This window comes from Lissotriton helveticus, chromosome 2_1 (genome assembly GCF_964261635.1).
Source record: "Lissotriton helveticus chromosome 2_1, aLisHel1.1, whole genome shotgun sequence".
Taxonomy (NCBI): domain Eukaryota; kingdom Metazoa; phylum Chordata; class Amphibia; order Caudata; family Salamandridae; genus Lissotriton; species Lissotriton helveticus.
In genome coordinates, this window is record NC_136059.1 from 1900581530 (window position 1) to 1900604171 (window position 22642).

At 44.2% G+C, this 22642-nt stretch overlaps 1 long non-coding RNA gene across 1 annotated transcript in view; it reads left to right on the plus strand.

The window, feature by feature from the left end:
- LOC144818927 (uncharacterized) overlaps positions 1 to 22642 on the plus strand; it is a 340420-nt gene that overhangs the window by 218643 nt on the left and 99135 nt on the right. Inside the window, exon 5 of the long non-coding RNA XR_013607180.1 lies at positions 541 to 680. This is a non-coding gene — a long non-coding RNA (uncharacterized LOC144818927). The remainder of the gene's footprint in view (positions 1 to 540; positions 681 to 22642) is intronic.

Consider the following 22642-nt stretch of genomic DNA (forward strand, 5'->3'; position numbering starts at 1 on the left):
GGCCAAGAGAAAATTGGAAATAGGTATGATCTTAAGAAGTCTGTGAGACCTGTTGTGCTGTGTCCCGGCGATATGGTTCATGTTAAGAATACAGAGTTTGTTGAAAAAGGAAATGTGATGTATGGTGATCCTGTATCTGTTGAGAAGGTTTGTGATGGTGCTGGGATGGTACGTGGTGGTCATTGGTGGAATGCCAGCAAGGTTGTGAAAGTGTCTGGTGTGTCTAACCAATTTGGTCATGAATGTAATTTGGCCCTGCCTTCTTCTGGTGAACCAAGTACTCCTGCTGTTCTACGTAAGTCGAGTCGTGTGAGACGTGTACCCTGGAAGCTAAGACGAGGCATACTATCTTGGTGACTAGTGTAGTACTTTCTTTCTCTTCTCTAGTTTCTGTTCTAAGCTTATGTTTTGGGAGGTTGGGTTTGGGGTGTTATTTAGCATGCCTGGGGAATTTCTTGTTTGTTAAAAAAAAGAGGAAATATGTTGTGGCTAGCAAGGCTTGTTAATTCCAACCTTTGGAATCTCTGTGTTGTGTCACAGCTGCTCACGAGCAGGAGAGTTCCACCTTTGTCAGTTGGAACGGATCACTGACAGAATATCGAGGAGCAGAATATCGACCAGCCAAAATATCGATGAAAAGATATAGAATGACAGAATATCGACTTCCTACCTACAACCAGGTAAGTACAAAAATATTGAATCCTAAATATTGTTGTAAATAATATAGTTTGCTAAAATATTGACTTTTTTAGAATGTCTTAAAAGTAATATAAAATTAATTAAATTATCAATATAATTAAGTAAAACATACTTAAAAATAATTTAAAAATGTTAAAATTAATAAATAAATAAAATGTAAAACAAATGCACTTTTTTTATTTCATATAATAACTTAATAATATTATAAATAATTAATATGTTCAATTACAAAATATTAAAAACATAATTTAAAATATAATTACATATATATATATATATATATAAACCTATAATATAAAAATAAATGATATATAATAAGTTAAAACATTAAAATTAATATTTTTTACGAAATAATATTTTACACTACATTAAATATGACATTACTGGAAACATTGCATAGTGTAGGGGATAAAATAACTATTTCCACTCCAACGAGTGTTACACTAGGCAAAGTGTTGGATAGCGGGTAGATAAAAATGACTATTCTCACTCCAGTGAGTGCAACAGTAGGGAAAGTGTTGGATAGCGGAAGGGTAAAAATTACTATTTCCACTCCAGTGAGTGCAACAGTAAGAAAAGTGTTGGATAGCGGGAGGGAAAAAATTACTATTCCCACTCTAGTGAGTGCAACAGTAGAGAAAGTGTTGGATAGCGGGTAGATAAAAATTACTATTCCCACTCCAGTGAGTGCAATAGTAGGGAAAGTGTTGGATAGCGGAAGGGTAAAAATTACCATTCCCACTCCTGTGAGTGCAACAGTAGGGAAAGTGTTAGATAGTGGGAGGGTAACAATTATTATTTCCACTCCACCGAGTGCAACAGTAGGGAAAGGGTTGGATAGCGGGTGGGAATAATTTAATATTCCCACTCCACCAAGTGTAACAGTAGGGAAAGTGTTGGTTAGCGTAGGGGAATAATTTAGTATACCCACTCCTGCAATATAATTAACATTAATTAACAAGTAAATACTTTTTCAAAATTAATTTATCTCCCACCATTTTCCCCTATAAATGTCGCCTACAATATTGTAAAATATTAATACATTAATATAATTAATTACAAATTAATTAATTAACTTATTACAATTGATAATAAAATTGATAACTATCAAATCTAAATTAATTCACAAAATTAACACTATAAAACTACTTTTAATAAATATAATATAAAAAATAATAAAAATTACATTAAAACTAAATTACTTCCTACCCTACTCCCCTATCATCCCCCATCCCACTCCTAAAAAAAGTGCGCAATTAACATATGTACAAATTAATTATTAATAATCCATATATAATTAATTACTAATTAATAAAAAATAATGCAATTAACATCATTACCAATTAATTATTAATTGTCATTAATCAATTTATAATGAATTAATTAACTTAATTAACAATATAGATTAATAAATACTAAATTATTCATTAATAAGATAATGAATTAATTTCAATTAAATTACTTCCCACCCTATTCCCCTATAAACGCACAACCCGCTACAGAACTAAATTGCACAAAAAATAATTAACATATAGTTAATTATTTCTAAATATTTCTAGAAAATATATTGTAATTAAATTACTTCCCACCCTATTCCCCTATAAACCCACAACCCGCTATGGATTTAAATTACACAAAAATTAAATGAATTAAAATTCATTATTTTTACAAAATTCAAACATACATTACAAAAATAATACATACTTGTAACACATATACTAACACTTAAAACACTATTAAAAAAATCGATATTTTTAACAACTATATTATGACTGTCGATATTACTAACTTCGATATAATTAAAAACGATATTTCTTACCTGCATTTCGATATTCCGCACCACTATATTTTTGTAAGTCGATATTATGTCCATTCTATATTTTAGACTCGATATTTTGCCATGTCTATATAAAAAATTCGATATTCTGACTGATTACCAGTTGGAGCCCTCCAATCGTGTGAGGGCAGCGGTGGTTCGTTGAACCCATAATAAACTTAAAGAAGAATACCACTTACCGTCTGATGTCGTGTTTAGAGTAGAAAGCACAACAGAATCCAAGCGCTCTTCTTGTTCCTTAGACTGTCTTCACATACATTGATGTGAAGGGATCATGCAATCAAGGTTTTTTTTAATTAAATGCAGTATTGAATCCCAGGTGGAAATTCCAGTTTATCAGCCGTAAATACTACCTAGCTTATTTATTTATAAGTTTACATATATATAGTGCCTAGGGCATCAGAAGGCTTTATTATTTAAAAAAGGTTACCCCCTCACATACTTTGAGGTCCAGGAGCCAGGGGGAAAAAACAAAAACCAAGATAAGTTGAATAGACAAATGCTCCTGTCAGACCTATATCTATTTATCTAATGGCCAGCTAAGGGCTCAAATCGGGCAGTGCCCACAATTCAGTCTAACCATACTCAAATGTGCTTTTATTCATCTTTTTCTTTTTTTAAAGTTATTAATCATTATGACGGCTGTTACAGATATCAGCACAAACATGTTGAGCAAATTATTCATTTTCATATGTAAATAGCATCTACAAATAATAATATTTACAGATAGGAATACTAACACTACAAGGAGCAAGACAGAGCGTACCTGCGCTCACAGGAGTAAGGCAGAGCACATCGCGCTCACAGGAGGATTTACTCGTGATTTTAAAAAAATCCCGTTTTTGTATTTTTGTTGGATATTATTTGCCTAATCTACCTTGTTTTTAAAAACGCCCACTTACCTGCAGATTAATAGTTATTTCACCGTGTTAGCGCGGGTCCCATTCCCTCTAGGCAGCACCACGGCGGACATCTTGGGTTGGAGGTGAAGCGCCGAGTAGTTTGCACGGTCTAGTTGTCAGAAGGACGTTAGACCGGTATCTATTTAACTGGGCAAATTAGGTGGCCTGTCATTAGGAATACTAACACTACAAGGAGCAAGACAGAGCGTACCTGCGCTCACAGGAGTAAGGCAGAGCACATCGCGCTCACAGGAGGATTTACTCGTGATTTTAAAAAAATCCCGTTTTTGTATTTTTGTTGGATATTATTTGCCTAATCTACCTTGTTTTTAAAAAGGAGTAAGGCAGAGCACATCGCGCTCACAGGAGGATTTACTCGTGATTTTAAAAAAATCCCGTTTTTGTATTTTTGTTGGATATTATTTGCCTAATCTACCTTGTTTTTAAAAACGCCCACTTACCTGCACATTAATAGTTATTTCACCGTGTTAGCGCGGGTCCCATTCCCTCTAGGCAGCACCACGGCGGACATCTTGGGTTGGAGGTGAAGCGCCGAGTAGTTTGCACGGTCTAGTTGTCAGAAGGACGCTAGACCGGTATCTATTTAAACTGGCCATGCTGACGCGCAGCGGTCACGCGCTGCGGGCTCGCCGGAGCATCGCCGGAGTCACGCCAGAGTCCAACCCATCTGCGCCCGTCCGCGCACAGACGGGCGCTGGGGCTGGGACTACTGGTCAGCGTCGCATGTATTCCACGGAGGAGTTAAAATCCTTGAATAGAGGTGAGCCTATGGTCGATCTGGCGGTCTCATTGACCCTTAAAAACTATGGCATATTGCATCCCGACAAGGTTACACCCCCTCCGGGTAAACCCCCAGTATTAAAAATAACTAGCCTTAATACTCGTTCGCTACACTGTCACTATCTGGAGGTATATAACATGCTTCAGGACAGTGATATTGATGTCCTGACTCTCTCGGAGACCTGGACGGGTGAGAACTCGATGCCTGATATCATAGCCGCCCTGCCAAGCGGATACGATGTAATGTGGCACAACCGCCCAGGGGGCTCACGGGGGGGCGGGGTAGCTATCTTCTATAGGAAGACTATGACTGTTGAAAAGGTACTATCAGAGACAATTGACCTGTCTGATCTGCTTGGGGTAAAGGTCACTGTACACAATGTGTGCTGGGTGATTTTGTCAATCTACCGCCCGCCCAAGTCAACTCCACTCTTCCTTGACTTATTCTGTCCTATTATATCCGACCTAAGCTCTAGATATACGAAGATCCTGGTAACAGGTGATTTTAATTTACACTGGGATATGCCCAATTGGGACCTACCCATGCGCCAGTTAGACACTTTAATGTCGGCGCTAGGCTTTAAACAGATTGTGGATGTCCCAACACACGAAAAAGGCCACACTCTTGATCTCATGTGGACCACAGACGCCAGCTTAACCCTTAAAGAGGTAGAGCCTTGCATTTGGTCTGATCACCATTTGGTTTCCTGTGAGATCCCCCTTAAAAGTGGTGCTGTTCGCAACTCGCTCGGCTTTAGGAAAACCCGGAAATGGGCAGAAGTCGACTTAGTGTCTCTGACCAAGGCGCTTTCGGTAACATCCCAGGTCATAGAGTTGGACTACAGCCTGGACCGTGAATACTCTGATTTAACGAGGAGTATGACTCGGGCTATTGATCAAATAGCGCCAATGAAAATACAGCGAATAAAGGGATCTGGGAAAGGGGCTCCCTGGTTTACGCCACTTTTAAGAGAAACCAAAACAAAACTTAGAAAGTTAGAAAGATTGTGGAGGAAAACCAAACAGGACACGGACAGGAAAATTTATAAGGCCTCCCTTCACCAATATAAAAATTTTATGACCCAAGCTAAAGCAGAATACTTTGAGTCCCGCCTAAGTAAGGCAGTGAACATTCAGAAAGAGACCTTCAAAATACTGGCTGAGTTGAGTAAAAAACCTGATAACTCTAAGGCTCCATTTGACTGCAACATCTTCCAGGCATATTTCCTGGAGAAGGTGAAGACCATTATCCAGGAGATAGAGAACGGAGCGGTAATGGGGACTTCTATCGCTTTAGCATCTAAAAACGCGATTGATTGCTCCCTTGAAGTGTTTCCGGAGATGGATGCACTGATTTTGGAACAGTTGATGGGTAAAATTAAATCTGGTTCCCCAGCTGATCCATGCCCACCTGAGATTTTCCGCGTTGCGCGCCCTCTATTAGAGGAATGTATCATCTCCCTCCTTAATAGATTGCTAGATACGGGATATCTGCCGGTTGAATTTAAGGAGGCGCGGGTAAGACCTCTATTGAAAAAACCGGGGCTGGATCCGGCGGTGTTGAAGAATTACAGACCTATTTCCCAGCTGCCCTTTCTCTCAAAAATCCTTGAACAGCATGTCTTAAAATCCCTGTCCCTCTATCTGGAATCTCACCATCTACTCCATGATCGACAGGCAGGTTTCCGAGCTCATCACAGCACCGAGTTGGTGATGCTCTCGGTGCTAGATGAATTAAGAGGCATGGCTGACTGTAAGAAATCGAGCGCCCTGATTTTGTTAGACCTATCAGCGGCGTTCGATACTGTCAGCCATGCCTTGCTCTTGGGAAGACTAAAGGATTTTGGGATTAAGGGTTTGGCCTTTCAATGGTTGCAATCCTTCCTTATAGGAAGGACCCAAAAGATACAACTGGGGGATGAAACATCTGAGATAGGGATTTTAGAGTGTGGGGTACCACAGGGGTCCGCCCTGTCCCTGCTTCTATTCAACCTCTATCTGCAACCGCTGATTGCTTCATTGGCCACTATGGGCTGTAAAGTCTTTAACTATGCGGACGATACGCAACTGCTGTTAAGTGTCAACGACACTACGGCCGCACAACTCCAAGCCCAGAACATCTTGAGGTTCACAGTGCAGTGGATGACGGATAACCTGTTAAAAGTTAACCCAGACAAGACTGAGGTCTTAGCTATCCCATCCACTGCCTCTCCTTGGTGTGACCTCTATTGGCCCACGGAGTTAGGCCCTGCTCCAAAACCAAGCCCGTCTGTAAAAAGCCTGGGGATCAAGCTGGATGGTGATTTGTCGATGGCCCCTCAGATTTCGTCGGTTGTGGGCAGTTGTACAAACATCATTCGGCAACTGCGGAAGCTATCTCCTATCCTCCCACAACCTATGATGCGATCAATAGTGGCTGCCACTATCATCTCCAGAATTGATTATGGTAATGCCCTCTACCTTGGTCTACCCAAAACCCTTACCAGTAGGCTTCAGGTCCTAATGAATGACGCTGCCCGGTTGATTTTTAGACTGCCGAGGAGGTCTAAAGCTACCCCCCTATTGCAAAGCCTGCATTGGCTTCCAATTAAAGAAAGAGTGGAATTCAAGAGCTTATGTACAGCCCATAAGGCAATTTATGGCAAGGCCCCAACCTACATTAAAGATCGCCTGCAGCTGTATTGCCCTACGAGAACACTTCGGTCCTCAGATTCTCAGCTATTGACCTGTCCTCGTTACAGGCTAGCGACGAAGGGAGGGAGAGCCTTTTCAGTGTTAGCTCCCCAGTTATGGAACAGCCTGCCTGGGATGCTGCGCGGGGAAGGAAATCTGTTACGCTTCAGAAAGAGCCTAAAAACGCTACTGTTCAGCAGAAGCCTGGGCATAGCATAATCTAGCTTGGTCTCTGCTTCCACCTTGTCATGTTATTGTATGTTACCATCTTTCCTAGCGCTTAGAGACCTGCAGGTGATTAGGCGCGATATAAAATTATAATAACAATAATATAATAACAAAATACCTAAGTAGACAATGAATCTGCTCCTAATCATTCAATCACACAGAAGAACAGAAACCCCCATCAGATGTCCTCACATCAAATAACCTCACCTCTCATACCACACTCTCACAAACTAAAACACACTCAGCCATCTCAAGATTCAAACATATCAAAATAAAACAGGGAAACCCAAATATGTTTGGGCATACACCAATAAACAGGTAGAGTGGGCTGAGTAAAACACAATTTGCAACCGCTTTGGTGTTGTCTTGTCGCGGTTCCCAGCAGATAGGTCAACGCACGTTTCGGTGGAAATTAGTAGCTGCCACCTTCATCAGGACCACTCTTTTAGACTGATTTTCAGGTGAGTGGAGTAGGGGGAATCTTATCACAACCCCATAGTGTTCAAGATAAAATTATTTATACTGTCACAGGGGCAAAAAGGTAAAAATCATCTTGTGTGGTGACACGGGTCCCGTCACACAAGCTGGTCTTCCTGTAGTCCTGCTATTGGTGCATCCTGGGCGGTAACTGATGGGTGTCTACAGGCCTTCTCCAAGTAATTTGAGACTGGGATTTACCTCTACAGAAAGTCTGAGATCGTGGCCTCCTCGTTGCACTTAGTATCCTCCATTCAAAGATTGGTGCAGATTTGACAAGCCAAAGGTGTGTCTTACATCGCGTACCGGTCGAGAACGCTTTACGCAACACAGCCAACTTACAAAGATAGCAGAAGGAGAGTGCGAAAAAATGTGTACAAGAAGGCGCGCTAAAATCTGTCTATTTGCCCCTTGTGAAGTGTGTTGAAGTTTTTAGGCATGAGTCTACAGAAAAAGAAAACATGGAAACACTTCTCACATAGGATCAAAACAAAGACAACACTCTTCCAACCACGCACTCTACACGGTCTAGCCTGTTACTCTTACAGGCAAGCACTTCAGCGCCCCACATAGATGTAGTAAGAGCGATATAAATATTACAATTCTATTCAATGCAATGCAATACAATAATACTAACAAGATCCAGTAGAAACCATTTATAACTGGTCAGATGGAATTTCCACCAAGGATTGTCTCTGCGATGTCAGCCTGTGTCCAGATGGGCTAATATTTGGAAGCATTTCAGATTTTGAGGGTTCCAGAAACCCGATTGAATAATACGAAATGGAAATCGGCGCTCAAAGTAAAGCCCTCACGTCTTGGGGTGCTGCGGCGCCCCTGGATCCAGTCTTATGACATTATGTATGCACGCTGGAGACGAAAAGTGTCGGGGGGCAGCCAGGCACAACACCTCTGATCTCTGAAACATGCAGAGGGCAGCGGGAATGTCTAAACGAAACACAGTCCAAAGTCAATGAAAAAGGCCATTTCCATTTCTGCACACAAAGGCTTTCACGGGGGATGGCTCGGCTGGTATCCCTCCTGCTCCACACAGAGCGGATTTGTGAGGGATTCAAGTGCACCTTATCGGCTAAATACTCATTTCGCCTGCTTAAGCCCCCGTTGCCCGGACAATGGCTGCTTAGAGAATCCCCTTCTTCCTTCCTTCCTGTTGAGTGTTCTGCCTGACTAAGCAAACTAAATGGGCCTAACTCCCCCGGTGCAGCAAGTGGACTTGACCGGAGCTAAAACCAACAAAGGCAGATTCTGGTGGGAGCTGCCGGAGAGCGGGCACTGAGTCAACAAGCAGAGCTCATTGACATGCAAAGGGCGGCCCGGGCCTCCGCCGCCCCTCCGGCGGGGCTCTTAACATTTCGACCCCCACCAAGGCGCGGCCAGTTTCCAAGCTGAATGAAAGAGTCAGCCTGGCTTCCCCCGCGTACAGGGCCCGTCGCTGTGAGAGCAGCCTTTATCCAATTTGGTGTCACAGTTGATTGAAACGGTAGCTCCGTGTGTAAAAGCACCTGCGGCTGAGTGTAACCTAGAGGGCAGTAGTTTAGATAGACATCTTCCGAGAGAAGGGAAGAATGGACTTCCTCAGCTTTGTGAACTAAAGCGTCTGAAGGCATTTTGGTGCCGAGGAAAAGTGCTGTTTCCGCTTCGGGTAGGCGATAAGATAGTGTGCAAGGGAAGGGGTGCTACTTTTTATATGGTCACCTAACCTGTTATTTTTCTCTATTTTTGGGACCCCGAACCCATTCTGACAGCGACCCAGTACGTGACTAACATCCACCACTCAAATTAATTTCATATTTCACTATACTAATTCACTACTTATCCTCTATGGGTTCTGGAGTAGCGTGCTCATCTCCAAAAAAATACTTGAACACCCCATCAGGGGTAGTAAGCGCTATAAAATTGCAAACCTTTTTCCCTCTTCTATCCCTCCAGAGTCCAGTGTCCTTCTCAATCCAGATAACTGACTAATATCCACCACTCAAAATACTTTCCTATTTCACTATACACCAATAATCCTTTATAGGTTCTGGAGTGGCGTGCTACTCGTAGGAAAAGCGCTTCGACGCCTCATCTTGGGTAGTAAGCGGTACATAAATGCAATTACACTACAATACTACGGTGTGGGCACGGAGTTGATGTTTGGAGCATCGTCGTAGTTGAGAGGACAGTAGACGTGATGTGCAACAGGTTTGGATAATAACACGCAATTAATGCACCAGAGACAACGCAGTTCGAAACGTTCTTTCGTTCGCTCTGTAAACGATCAGTATGTTTTATATTCAACGTTATTGTAATCATAGTAGGTGGGAATTAACAAACACATCCAGGTCGCAGCCATGGGCTAAAGGCCTTGACGAGCAGATGCTTAAAAAAACACATTACTTTTGCGGCACTGGGAGGTTTTTTGACGTAATGGCTGTACAGACAAGTTTCTGTAATCTATACGGCTCTTTGCACCATTTGCTCATCTCCTGGCCTAGGACACTGCAGAGCACGTCTGACTTCTGCGCCCTGATGAGAAAAGCAGGCCAATAAAAGGTTTAAAAATAACCGAGAGCTGTTTCCTTTCTGCCTGGGGTAGAATCCACTTCCTTTTGTCTCCTGAACCATTGGTTCGGCTCCTTCTCCAGCAGGCCCTGGAGTGCCCAGTCCAAGCAGCTGCTTCACTCAGGATGTTTTCAGGTGCGCATGGCTGAGTTTTTCCCCTCTGTAATTTGTGACAACTGGTGGTGACTGATTTTGTGCTGTGGAAATTCTCCTGGGGTTCAGTGTCTTGAAATGTGGAAAAGCGAAGGCGGACAGACACATTGCAGAACCAGATTGTCGGAGACATTTGTGCTTGTAAGTTGCATGCGCACATGGACTTTTTTACTCATCTAAATTTGCTGGGAACATCTTCAAAATTGGTGGAGTGTAGTGCTTTAAATGGAAATAGAGACGTCCTGGTACTTCCTATCCAGAGTGCCTGCTTGCTGCTGAGAAGTGCCGGTGCTCTGCCATTACATGTATTGCAGCAGCCCTGAGAAGTGCAAGGGCTCTTCCTTTCACAGTAAATAAGTGCAGGTGCTCCGTTCGGGACACTAACTGCCCATTTAAAGCATACGTGGAGTTTACAGTTGAAGGGGCTTCTCCAAAAGGAAAATTGAACGTGGAGAAACAAGTAAAATGAGGATAAATTTTTGCATGTGCAATTTTACCCTGCGTACGATTGTGCTTTAGGAATAACCTTCAAATAAACACAATTTGGAATTCACTAAAGTTTTCTGTGCGTACTCCTGGAAATCTGTTACTCTCGCAGGTATCCATGCATAATCTAGGAAACCTTTGAGAAATCCTAAAATTTGGGTAGCTGCACACTTGCTGGGCAGTAAACCGGCAGGTTTCACTTTTTTAATGTAATTCTATTTATTGAATACGAAACAAACAATACAAATCAGACAGATTGAAGGCATGTATCCCTATAAAAAAGAGAAAAAGCAGCAAATATGCCCACTCCATGGTACATGACGCGATAACTGATTGACAACACAAAATTCGGGATCTAGACCATGCAAAAAGCTGTCAGGTCCTACATAATGGAAATTGTTGTATGAAGAAAAAAGAAGGCAAAATACAGCAAACAGAATACCATAGTCGCTTGGATCTCATCTCCAGTTATCTGGTCAAGAAGCACATTGCGGCAGAAGCACAAATAGAGAACAAATCTAGAGGCAAAGGAACTATGCTTCCAGACCAAATCTAGAGGCGAAGGAACTATGCTTCCAGCGCTAACAAAGTTAAGTAAGCGCCTATCCTTGGCAATGTAGTGAAAGTATTGGGGAGACTCCATGTATAACCTCCCAATGTATATATTCTACCACAGTCCATGGGGGCCATTACCCTTAAACAAGCTATAAGGAACTGCAGTCTACCATCTAGAAAGAATACACAAAATAAGAACCAACTGTGAGAGTCTCACAAAAGTAAAGAGAATAAAAAAGAAGGATGCGCTGAAATGAGCCAGAACACTGGGTATGAGCCGGGGGCCCACCTAGGTGCAGGGGACTAGGTCATCTGACAGAGAGGGGTCAATCCGGAGAGTCCGACTTCTGACCCCTAAAATATGGTTCAAGGGAGTCCTCAAACAACTGAAAGGCCCAAAGTCTAGGGGGGACCAAGCAAGAGTGCCTGGCCGTGGCGAAGTATCGTATGAGGGTCTGCCAAATATGGGTGAAGCAAGCATCTGTGTGGTTTATGCTAGCTGTGAGCAATTCAAGGGCTAAAACAATCCATAGACGAAGAAACCAAGTAGCAATAGGGGGAGGATGTGGTTTCTTCCAAAACAGAGCTATTGATTGTCTAGCCACTCCTAGCATATGAAGAATCAAGTGCCAATCTATATATGTCATAGCAGTGAGTGTTGAGAGTTTAATGCCTAACAGCGTGATGGCCGGGGAAAAAGGGATAGGAAAGCCCAATACCTCTTTGATGTGACTGAGGACCTCCTTCCAGAATATTGTGAGGTTCAGGCATGACTACCAAATGTGGATAAGATCTCCTCTATCTCCCTGGCACCTCCAACAGGTCGGGGGGGGGTTTGGGAACATCTGGTGCAAGCGGATTGGAGTGTAGTACCACTGCATCATTAACTTATATGCTGACTCACGTTGTGTTATGCTCTGATACGTCTTTGGAATAGCCCGCCAAAAATAAACCCACCCTTCGGGAGGATTATCTTCTTCTAGATCTGAAGCCCACCTCGTCTGATACCCATGGGACATTGGCAGCTGGGAATACTGTAAGACAGTGCACGTATTAGAAATCAGACCCTTCGACCCCTCGAATTTACGGACCAGGGACTCAAAGGCGGTAAGTCGTCTGGTTGCGCCCTGGATGTAAGTCTTGGAGCTGAGCCAATGTCATATCTGGTAATACTGCACTCATGATCCCCCTGTGAGGTGGAACTTTTGCCGGCATCGTTCAAACATGAGGAAGTCCTCCCCCTGAAATAAGTCCTGGATAACCCGGCATTTACCCTCCTCACTTCTTTTTTTAAATGAAGCAGGCCTTTTTAGTCTTGGAGACCATGAACTACTGAAGCTGAGGCAGTACAGCAACAGGAGTAAAGGGGACCGAAAATACATCTTAAGTCTCTTAGGACTTGTACTGTAAGAATCATATATGTAAGAACATTTGAAATAAAATGACTTATTGAAGGGAATAGTTATTTTTTGCTTGTGTTTTCCTTTTATCTGTGGGATTGGTGGAGCTATTCTGTAATCCTTGCTGTAGGCAGGGTTACATTTTGTATAGAAAATAAACTGTGTCATAATTCAAAGTGTAAACACTTCACTGTGGTTATGTGCCATGTGATTTAGGCTGCCAAAGGTTTGATTGGATTGCAGATAATTTTTTTACTTTTTGGCCACATCTTTAGAGTGATTGACTACTTTTCTTATTGATCGGTGGTCCATGGTTTTCCCAAAGTGACATCACGTAACCCTATATCGCAAACCAAAAAGAATTTCAATTTTAAAAGCCAGCTTCACTTCTTAACGGAAAGCGTGAAGATGGTGACAGCACATGGCCTTGTCAAAGCTACAGGTTCCAGTGACTGAGGTGGTCTCGCTAGCCCAAAGTATATTGGTATTTTATATTTGGTCTCACATTAAAGTGCGGTGGTAGCTCTCTTTTTATATGAAGAGAGCCATTGCTTAAAGATCCCCATACTGACGCATACAAGGAGAGGAACTACAGTTCTGGTGAATGTAGGGAGACTAACACCTGACTAAAGAAAGTCATGTGATCTCGCTCATATTTATGTTGTGCAGGTCTCTCAAAATATATGTAAAAGCAACATATTTAGTCATCCGTTTGCAGAAAGAGATATAGTTGATCTCTTCAACTCTGTGAAAAAACAGTACTGCACTTATAAACCACTTTGGGACATTCATTCTTAGAGCAAATTACATCCCCTTATCCCTGCTAACCCGATTATCACTTTCCTTTCCTTCAAAGCAACTACAAACAGCATCATACTTCCCTATTTGAACATCATCAGTATCTGTTCGTACAGATACTTTTCGTCAGCTTTTAAAAACTTCCAAAATCTTCCCATACTAAAGAAATCCAACCAGCCTGGATAGCTTGATTCCAGTGGCATGGAGAGCACGGGACTCGTGTCTGAGCATACCCGTCCCACTCGGGGTGACAAATGCAAAAACAACAGGTGATGGACAGAATGTAGAACAATGTCATACATTCACCCCAGTACAGAGATCTGGGCCTAAATCCATCGTTTTTTGCACACTATGCCGTTCCAGGTTGAACCCAGCCATATGCAAATCAGTCTTGACCCTGTGCCCCATGGGAACAGTCCAGCCTGAACTGCCAAGCCAGGTCCTCCCTGCACTGGAAACAAGCATCCAAGGACCGGTTTTGGGCTTTCAGCCCTCATCAGCCTGGAGAGATTGATTCCAGTGGCATGGAGAGCACGGAACTCACGTCTGAGCATATCCGTCCCACTCGGGTGACAAATGCAAAAACAACAGGTGATGGACAGAATGCAGAACAATGTCATACATTCACCCCTGTACAGAGATCTGGGCCTAAATCCATCGTTTTTCTGCTCACCATGCCATTCCAGTTTGAACCCAGCCATATGCAAATCAGTCTTGACGCTGTGCCCCATGGGAACAGTCCAGCACGAACTGCCAAGCCGGGTCCTCCCTGGACTGGAAACAAGCATCCAAGGACCGGGTTTGGGCTTTCAGCCCTCATCTGCCTGGATATCTTGATTCCAGTTGCATGGAGAGCACGGGACTCACGTCTGAGCATACCCGTCCCACTCGGGGTGACAAATGCAAAAACAACAGGTGATGGACAGAATGCAGAACAATGTCATACATTCACCCCAGTACAGAGATCTGGGCCTAAATCCATCGTTTTTTTTGCTCACCATGCCATTCCAGTTTGAACCCACCCATATGCAAATCAGTCTTGACCCTGTGCCCCATGGGGACAGTCCAGCCCGAACTGCCAATCCAGGTCCTCCCTGGACTGGAAACAAGCATCCAAGGACTGGTTTCGGGCTTTCAGCCCTCATCAGCCTGGATAGCTTGATTCCAGTGGCATGGAGAGCACGGGACTCGCGTCTGAGCATACCCGTCCCACTCGGGGTGACAAATGCAAAAACAACAGGTGATGGACAGAATGTAGAACAATGTCATACATTCACCCCAGTACAGAGATCTGGGCCTAAATCTATCGTTTTTTGCACACCATGCCATTCCAGGTTGAACCCAGCCATATGCAAATCAGTCTTGACCCTGTGCCCCATGGGAACAGTCCAGCCTGAACTGCCAAGCCAGAACCTCCCTGCACTGGAAACACGCATCCAAGGACCGGTTTTGGGCTTTCAGCCCTCATCAGCCTGGATAGATTGATTCCAGTGGCATGGAGAGCACGGAGCTCACGTCTGAGCATATCCGTCACACTCGGGGTGACAAATGCAAAACAAGCATTTGCAATGCAATAGGTCTCGCATTAGGAAAGTTTGAGCTATTGGTATTGTAAATGACAATTTTTTTATTTATGTGTTGGTTTTGAAAATAGCGAAATTAATAGCTTTGTCATTTACAATGCCAATAGTTTTAACTTTTGCAAATGTGACACCTATAGCATTTGTAATGCAATATGTGTTGTATTTACGTGACTTAGATGTATTGATATTACAAATAAAAATGGCTTTTAATTTTTTTAATCATTAATACTTAAATAAAAGTTATTGTAATTTATAATGGCAATAGCTTTTGTAAATAACTTTTGTGAAGATTATGTTCATTGTATTTTATTGTGACGAAAATCCAAGAACAGAAGTGAAATATTAACATCTTTTTTGTGACATTTGTAATAAAGCTTGAAACATTGAGAGAACATATTTGAACCAGTTGTTGTTGAATGGTTGCACAGATTGATGCTGTGGTGGCGCTGAGTGATGTGGTGGCTACGAGTAATGCTGTGGCCTTCAGTGATGCTGTGGTAGCGCATAGTGATGTTGTGGTGCCCCTGTGTGATGCTGTGGTGGTGCTGAGTGATGCTGTGGTGATGCAATAGATAGAGTGAGTGCGATAGATAGATAGAGTGAGTGTGATAGATAGAGGGGGGGCGATAGATGGATTAACATCGCATGCGTTGTAATGCATGCGATGTACAAGCAACGCGTGGTAAAACCCGCGTTGTAATGGTTGTTCCCCCGATAGATAGATAGATAGATAGATAGATAGAGTGGAGAGGTGTGGCTCACTGGTTAGAGGCGGCAGACCTGTAAGCAGAGAACGGCCCGGGACCAGGGTTCAATTCCCGACGCGGCAGGGTCTTGGACCAGGGTCAACGGACTCGATAATTCTCGCTTCGGTGCCTACTCTAACCAGGGAACACACTTGGTAACTCTGGGCATTAAGCTTGCCTCATCTCTACAACGGCCCTCCACAGACGCCGGGGATGCCTGGTTTCACCCTGGAGATACCCAGAAAGGGACCATCTCACAGGGAAAACCAGGACGGGTTCCCCAGCGGTCTACAGCGCCAGGACACTCGGGTAGAGTAACAGTGCGCTTTACAAGTATCCAACATTTACATTTACATAGAGTGAGGGCGATAGATAGATAGACAGCATGAGGGCGATCGTTAGATAGAGTGATGGCGATAGAGTGAGTGCGATAGATAGACAGATAGAGTGAGGGCAATAGATAGACAGATAAAGTGTCTTTATGTTGCATTGAGTAGAGCAGGGTTTCCCAAACTGTGGTCTGCGGACCCCCAGGGGTCCGTGACACAATCCCAGGGGGTCCGTAGGCAACAGTTTTAAAAGCACAGAAAAGTTTCTTGTATAATTAGCAGCTTTCCAGCAACAATGAAAGTGTCAAGAGAATGCCAGTGATTAATGTACCTGCTGGAGGCAGGTACATTAATGGCGAGGGGAGCATGGTCTTATTTTGTTTTCAAAAAGAAAATCCTGCTTCAGGATATTCTTTTGCCATATGCCTCCATCATGCTTGAAGAAGCCATGCGTCAAACTGCAAAAAGCATTGACAGGAACCACTGTGACAGGGGTTCTTAGCAATCCTTTAAGAAATTTTCGCCAACTACTTGGTCATTTCATAATTTGGCGGGCAGAGATGCAGTCAAGGCAACAGAGTAAATTACTCTATTATCCTGACTGCCAAACCTCTGCCGGCCAAGTTATAAATTGGACCTCAAGTCTAACTACAGCATAAGCCGAGAAGGAGCAAATATATGGAGCAACTCGCGTCATTTATTTAAGTTATGGAACTAACAAAGTAAAAAATTCAACTAAGCCAGAGGCAGCAGCACCATGGATTTAAACAACATCACATCGAAAGTCTACAGCACCAAATAGCACATTACTTATCAAGAGACATCAAGAAAGTCTTAAGTGGAGTATTCCATATGGGGACTCGTTAACATTGAAAAGAAACTTTACATAGATACACAATTCACAAAAATAGTTTGGCAATGAGAAAAGAATTAAAAAAATTTCAGTAGGTAGGGAATGGCACTGAAAAATACCTTGAAAATGGGGAATAAATGGCTAATTGAAAACATAGATTGCGCCCACCAGAGCCTCAGAATAGTTTGTATAAATTCCAGCCTGATCTGAATTAATTGAAATAGAATACATAACAACTGAAATAAAAGAGGACCACAAAATACAGACTCCTATGTAACACGATGCTTGATGAACTGCATTTACCCACAGGAGGACAAGAACTATAGAATCAAGACAATTAGAGACTTGATACTTGAAATATATCAGAAACAGATAAAAAATATTCATAATTAGGCTGAAAGATAATTATGACTGAATCGGAGTCGAATGTCAGGAAAACTGCAGGGACTATAAGACCCAGGAGATATGGGGTCACGAGGGAGGACCCTTATTGCCTACACCTGCCGAGCCCTGCATTGCGCTATAAAGCGCAGCCTTTCATATACTGGCAAAGGAGCCGAACGCCAGGAGAACTGCAGGGACTACGAGTCACAGGAGAAATGGGGTTGTGAGGGAGGACCCTCATTGCCTGCACCTGCTAAGCCCTGCATTGTGCTAAAAAGCGCAGCCTTGATCTCGCGGCGTGGGCTACGCCCTGGTGAAGCCCGGACATGTCTGGGCTGGTTCACCCCTCTGAATTATGGGGTGAAGTTTGATGCTCTTAAACACAGTCACACAGGCTTGAGAAGAGAGCATCCGAAGCCCCGTCCACGCACTGTTTCGCCTTCGATATTCAGTTTTCGAACTAGATCTGGTGACTGGGTTATTTTACAGGGGTGAGTACTCTGGCTGCGATTGAGGGGATTATCATCTCTAGCACTGTGGCAAGGTATCGGTTATTCTAGCTGGGGAAGCTGCTGGTGTCGCGACTGGCTCTAGGGCCAGAGTGGGACCTTTCTCTCTTATTTTTTTTTTTCATTCTGTATTTGCCCTGAGTATTTTTATTTGCTGGTATCTCACAGTAAGGGTTCTAGAAGGAGTAATTGTTACCATCAACGATACCACTCCATATAATCTATCTCACAAAAAGGTAACTGGATAGTATATTGTGAAAAACACAACCCAAAGTGGAGTGAAGGGAAGAAGCACTCATGTAATAAGACGAGAATTCTCACTCACCCTAGGGTGACATGCTTCATCATTGGGTCCCCTCTTCACACTGGGACCACAATGTACCCAATGCGGGCTACAACTCCTCCTTAGGAGAGGAGCGCAAGATGTTTTGGAGTCATCCAATCTAGGGCTATGAGTGATGGGCAGAGTGCAAAACAAAACGTAAATAAGTGTGAGCTTAACACTATCGCCTGGTGGGTGAGCTTAATCTTTATTAATACCCCCAGTGGATAGGTTAAAATGAGCTAAGTGTAAATAGGGTTATGGATATTTAGCTATTGGAATCCGGTCAACATGTTTCTGGCTCTATAGGCCAAAAGGTTCTTGGCATTCTTCAGGACCATTCTCTATGTCACTTTGCTCTACTTGTGCGAAAAATAATAAATAGATACCATACTTTTACTCGTATGGAGATTGTCAGTGGTACCAGCTTCTAGTCAGGTCCACATGATGCTGTAAGGATATATAAAACACAAGTCAAAACAGAGTATGCATCATACTAGTTCCCAATGTTTTCAAACCACCAGTATCCCTCACCAACACTGCAAAAATGTGTAAATACATAATATATTTGTGTATAGCCTCACCAATTCGAGACTACCAGTCATACTCCAACTTCATAAGTCCCCTCATAGCAGGTATCGGGACTCTAAAGGTGTATAAAATCACAAAAACAATTGTCAGATGTCACCACTCTTCTCTTGTCATCTCCACCTCTCAATTCATGTTCATATGCCAAGTTCATAAAGATGTGAGCACACCAATAGGGTGTCTAGCTCCTATATCAGAGTAACTGAAATGTAGAGATCGTTTGCATTGATACTCTATTGTTGTGTCCATTATTAAGTTGATCATGTTTATATCAATGACATGACATGCTGTATGGACTGATCGTAAGTGAAAATTCGGGGCTTCACTGTGAACCGTGACTTCCATATATCACAACATACACATGTATCTTATGCTTATTATCCTATCAGGAAGGGAAGCATACGTAATCTCAAAGCACCTCAGTGGTGTGCGCTCCAGGGAGATCAGACACGCGCCACCACGAATTGCATGTGTGCTAAACAGACAAACAGCTTACGGCCGATGCGTCAAAGTTAAAGTTAGAGTTAGATCAGCATTAACAAGATTAGGGATGCACCCCAGCTGGCGCCTTACCTGTATCCTGTGTCCCACCGCATTAATGAAAGGCTTGAAGGGGAGAACAGGTTACTGGCGTCTCTCTCTTAGCGCTGCCCTGTGGAAATGACCGCATGGTCAATTTCCGCTTCTAGTGTGAGAATGCTGGGAAATATAGTTATTTTCAATGGACCTCATCTCTATCAGTGCTGTGCTCATCACATACCGAGATTAGCCTGGAGAGCAATTCAAAAGTGTCCTCAGATGTATTCCCGTATACAGATCCACTTTTCAAACAAGCATTAGGTTGTAACCCCTGTTTTTTTTTGTGGCGCGACTGAGGAATGGGCCGCGTTGAACTACAAACGTTACGTTGGTCACGTCATTTTGTAGTTCAAAGCGGCCCGCCTCTCATCGGCCGCGAATGAAAAAAAGCCTTCAAGCGCAAGGGCTAAAAATATTTAATAAGTAAAGTGCCCAAAATTAATTCAAACTAGTGCACCACCTCTCCTTCAGGAAGACGATCTCTGGGCGCGAAACCGCGGAAGACGATCTCTGGGCGCGAAACCGCGGTGGAAGCGCACGAGACGCCGTCGCCCGCCGTGAGCGTGCACATCGGCTGTCTCGGCGCAAACTGTGGATGTGGATCGCGGAGAAGACACACCGAGCTCCGACCCTGAATCAGAGCCTGCTGCCGCCGAGAGTGACCCGCTGGAGGGAGAAATCAGAGCCTGCTGCCGCCGAGAGTCACCCGCTGGAGGGAGAAATCAGAGCCTGCTGCCGCCGAGAGTGACCCGCTGGAGGGAGAGGGACATGGGAAAAGAGCCCGGTGAGTGAGGGGGGAGTGGGGGTAGAAGGAGGGGATGTGTGTGCATGTGTGTGGGTGGGGGGGGCGTTCTCTATGTATGCATGCGTGTAGAAGGAGGGGATGTGTGTGCATGTGTGGGCGGCGGCGGCGGGGGGGGGCGTTCTCTATGTATGTATGTGTGTGCCTGTTGTATTGGAAAATGCCGTGCCGTGCGTGTTCCATAAAAAACAGGTGTAAACGAAACTGATTTCACACTAGTCAAAACGAAACTTAACAGCCACTAGCAAAAGCGCGTCCACAACAAGGGAATGAGGCAGGAGAGGGGCACGGCGCCGTGCGCGCTCACGAGGTCAAAACTGAGCAGATCTGCGCTCGTGCACCCTCTCCTGTCCACATTCCTAAAAATGGGTGACATTAGTTGTCGAAGCAGACTGCAATCAATGCTTACGCATTGAATGCAGGTCGTGCTTCGACCTAAACAACAGGTGATGGACAGAATGCAGAACAATGTCATACATTCACCCCTGCACAGAGATCTGGGCCTAAATCCATCGTTTTTTTGCTCACCATGCCATTCCAGTTTGAACCCAGCCATATGCAAATCAGTCTTGACTCTGTGCCCCATGGGAACAGTCCAGCCCGAACTGCCAAGCCAGGTCCTCCCTGGACTGGAAACAAGCATCCAAGGACTGGTTTCGGGCTTTCAGCCCTCATCAGCCTGGACAGCTTGATTCCAGTGGCATGGAGAGCACGGGACTCGCGTCTGAGCATACCCGTCCCACTCGGGGTGACAAATGCAAAAACAACAGATGATGGACAGAATGCAGAACAATGTCATACATTCACCCCATTACAGAGATCTGGGCCGAAATCCATCGTTTTTTTGCTCACCATGCCATTCCAGTTTGAACCCAGCCATATGCAAATCAGTCTTGACCCTGTGCCCCATGGGAACAGTCCAGTCCGAACTGCCAAGCCAGGTCCTCCCTGGACTGGAAACAAGCATCCTAGGACCGGTTTCGGGCTTTCAGCCCTCATCAGCCTGGATAGCTTGGTTCCAGTGGCATGGAGAGCACGGGACTCACGTCTGAGTATACCCGTCCCACTCGGGGTGACAAATGCAAAAACATCAGGTGATGGACAGAATGTAGAACAATGTCATACATTCACCCGAGTACAGAGATCTGGGCCTATATCCATCGTTTTTTTTGCTCACCATGCCATTCCAGGTTGAACAAAGAAATATGCAAATCAGTCTTGACCCTGTGCCCCATGGGAACAGTCCAGCCCGAAATGCCAAGCCAGGTCCTCCCTGGACTGGAAACAAGCATCCAAGGATCGGTTTCCCTCCTCAGCCTGGATAGCTTGATTACAGTGACATGGAGAGCACGGGACTCAGTCTGAGCATACCTGTCCCACTCGGGGTGACAAATGCAAAAACAACAGGTGATGGACAGAATGCAGAACATTGTCATACATTCACCCCAGTACAGAGATCTCGGCATAAATCCATCGTTTTTTTGCTCACCATGCCATTCCAGTTTGAACCCAGCCATATGCAAATCAGTCCTGACCCTGTGCTCCATGGAAACAGTCTAGCCCGGACTGCCAAGCCAGGTCCTCCCTGGACTGGAAACAAGCATTCAAGGACTGGTTTCGGGCTTTCAGCCCTCATCAGCCTGGACAGCTTGATTCCAGTGGCATGGAGAGCACGGGACTCGCGTCTGAGCATACCCGTCCCACTCGGGGTGACAAATGCAAAAACAACAGATGATGGACAGAATGCAGAACAATGTCATACATTCACCCCAGTACAGAGATCTGGGCCGAAATCCATCGTTTTTTTGCTCACCATGCCATTCCAGTTTGAACCCAGCCATATGCAAATCAGTCTTGACCCTGTGCTCCATGGAAACAGTCCAGCCCGAACTGCCAAGCCAGGTCCTCCCTGGACTGGAAACAAGCATCGAAGGACGGGTTTCGGGCTTTCAGCCCTCATCAGCCTGGATTGATTGATTTCAGTGGCATGGAGAGCACGGAACTCATGTCTGAGCATATCCGTCCCACTCGGGGTGACAAATGCAACAACAGGTGATGGACAGAATGCTGAACAATGTCATACATTCACCCCTGTACAGAGATCCGGGCCTAAATCCATCGTTTATTTGCTCACCATGCCATTCCAGTTTGAACCCAGCCATATGCAAATCAGTCTTGACCCTGTGCTCCATGGGAACAGTCCAGCACGAACTGCCAAGCCAGTTCCTCCCTGGACTGGAAACAATCAACCAAGGACCGGGTTCAGGCTTTCAGCCCTCATCAGCCTGGATATCTTGATTTCAGTGGCATGGAGAGCACGGGACTCACGTCTGAGCATACCCGTCCCTCTCGGGGTGACAAATGCAAAAACAA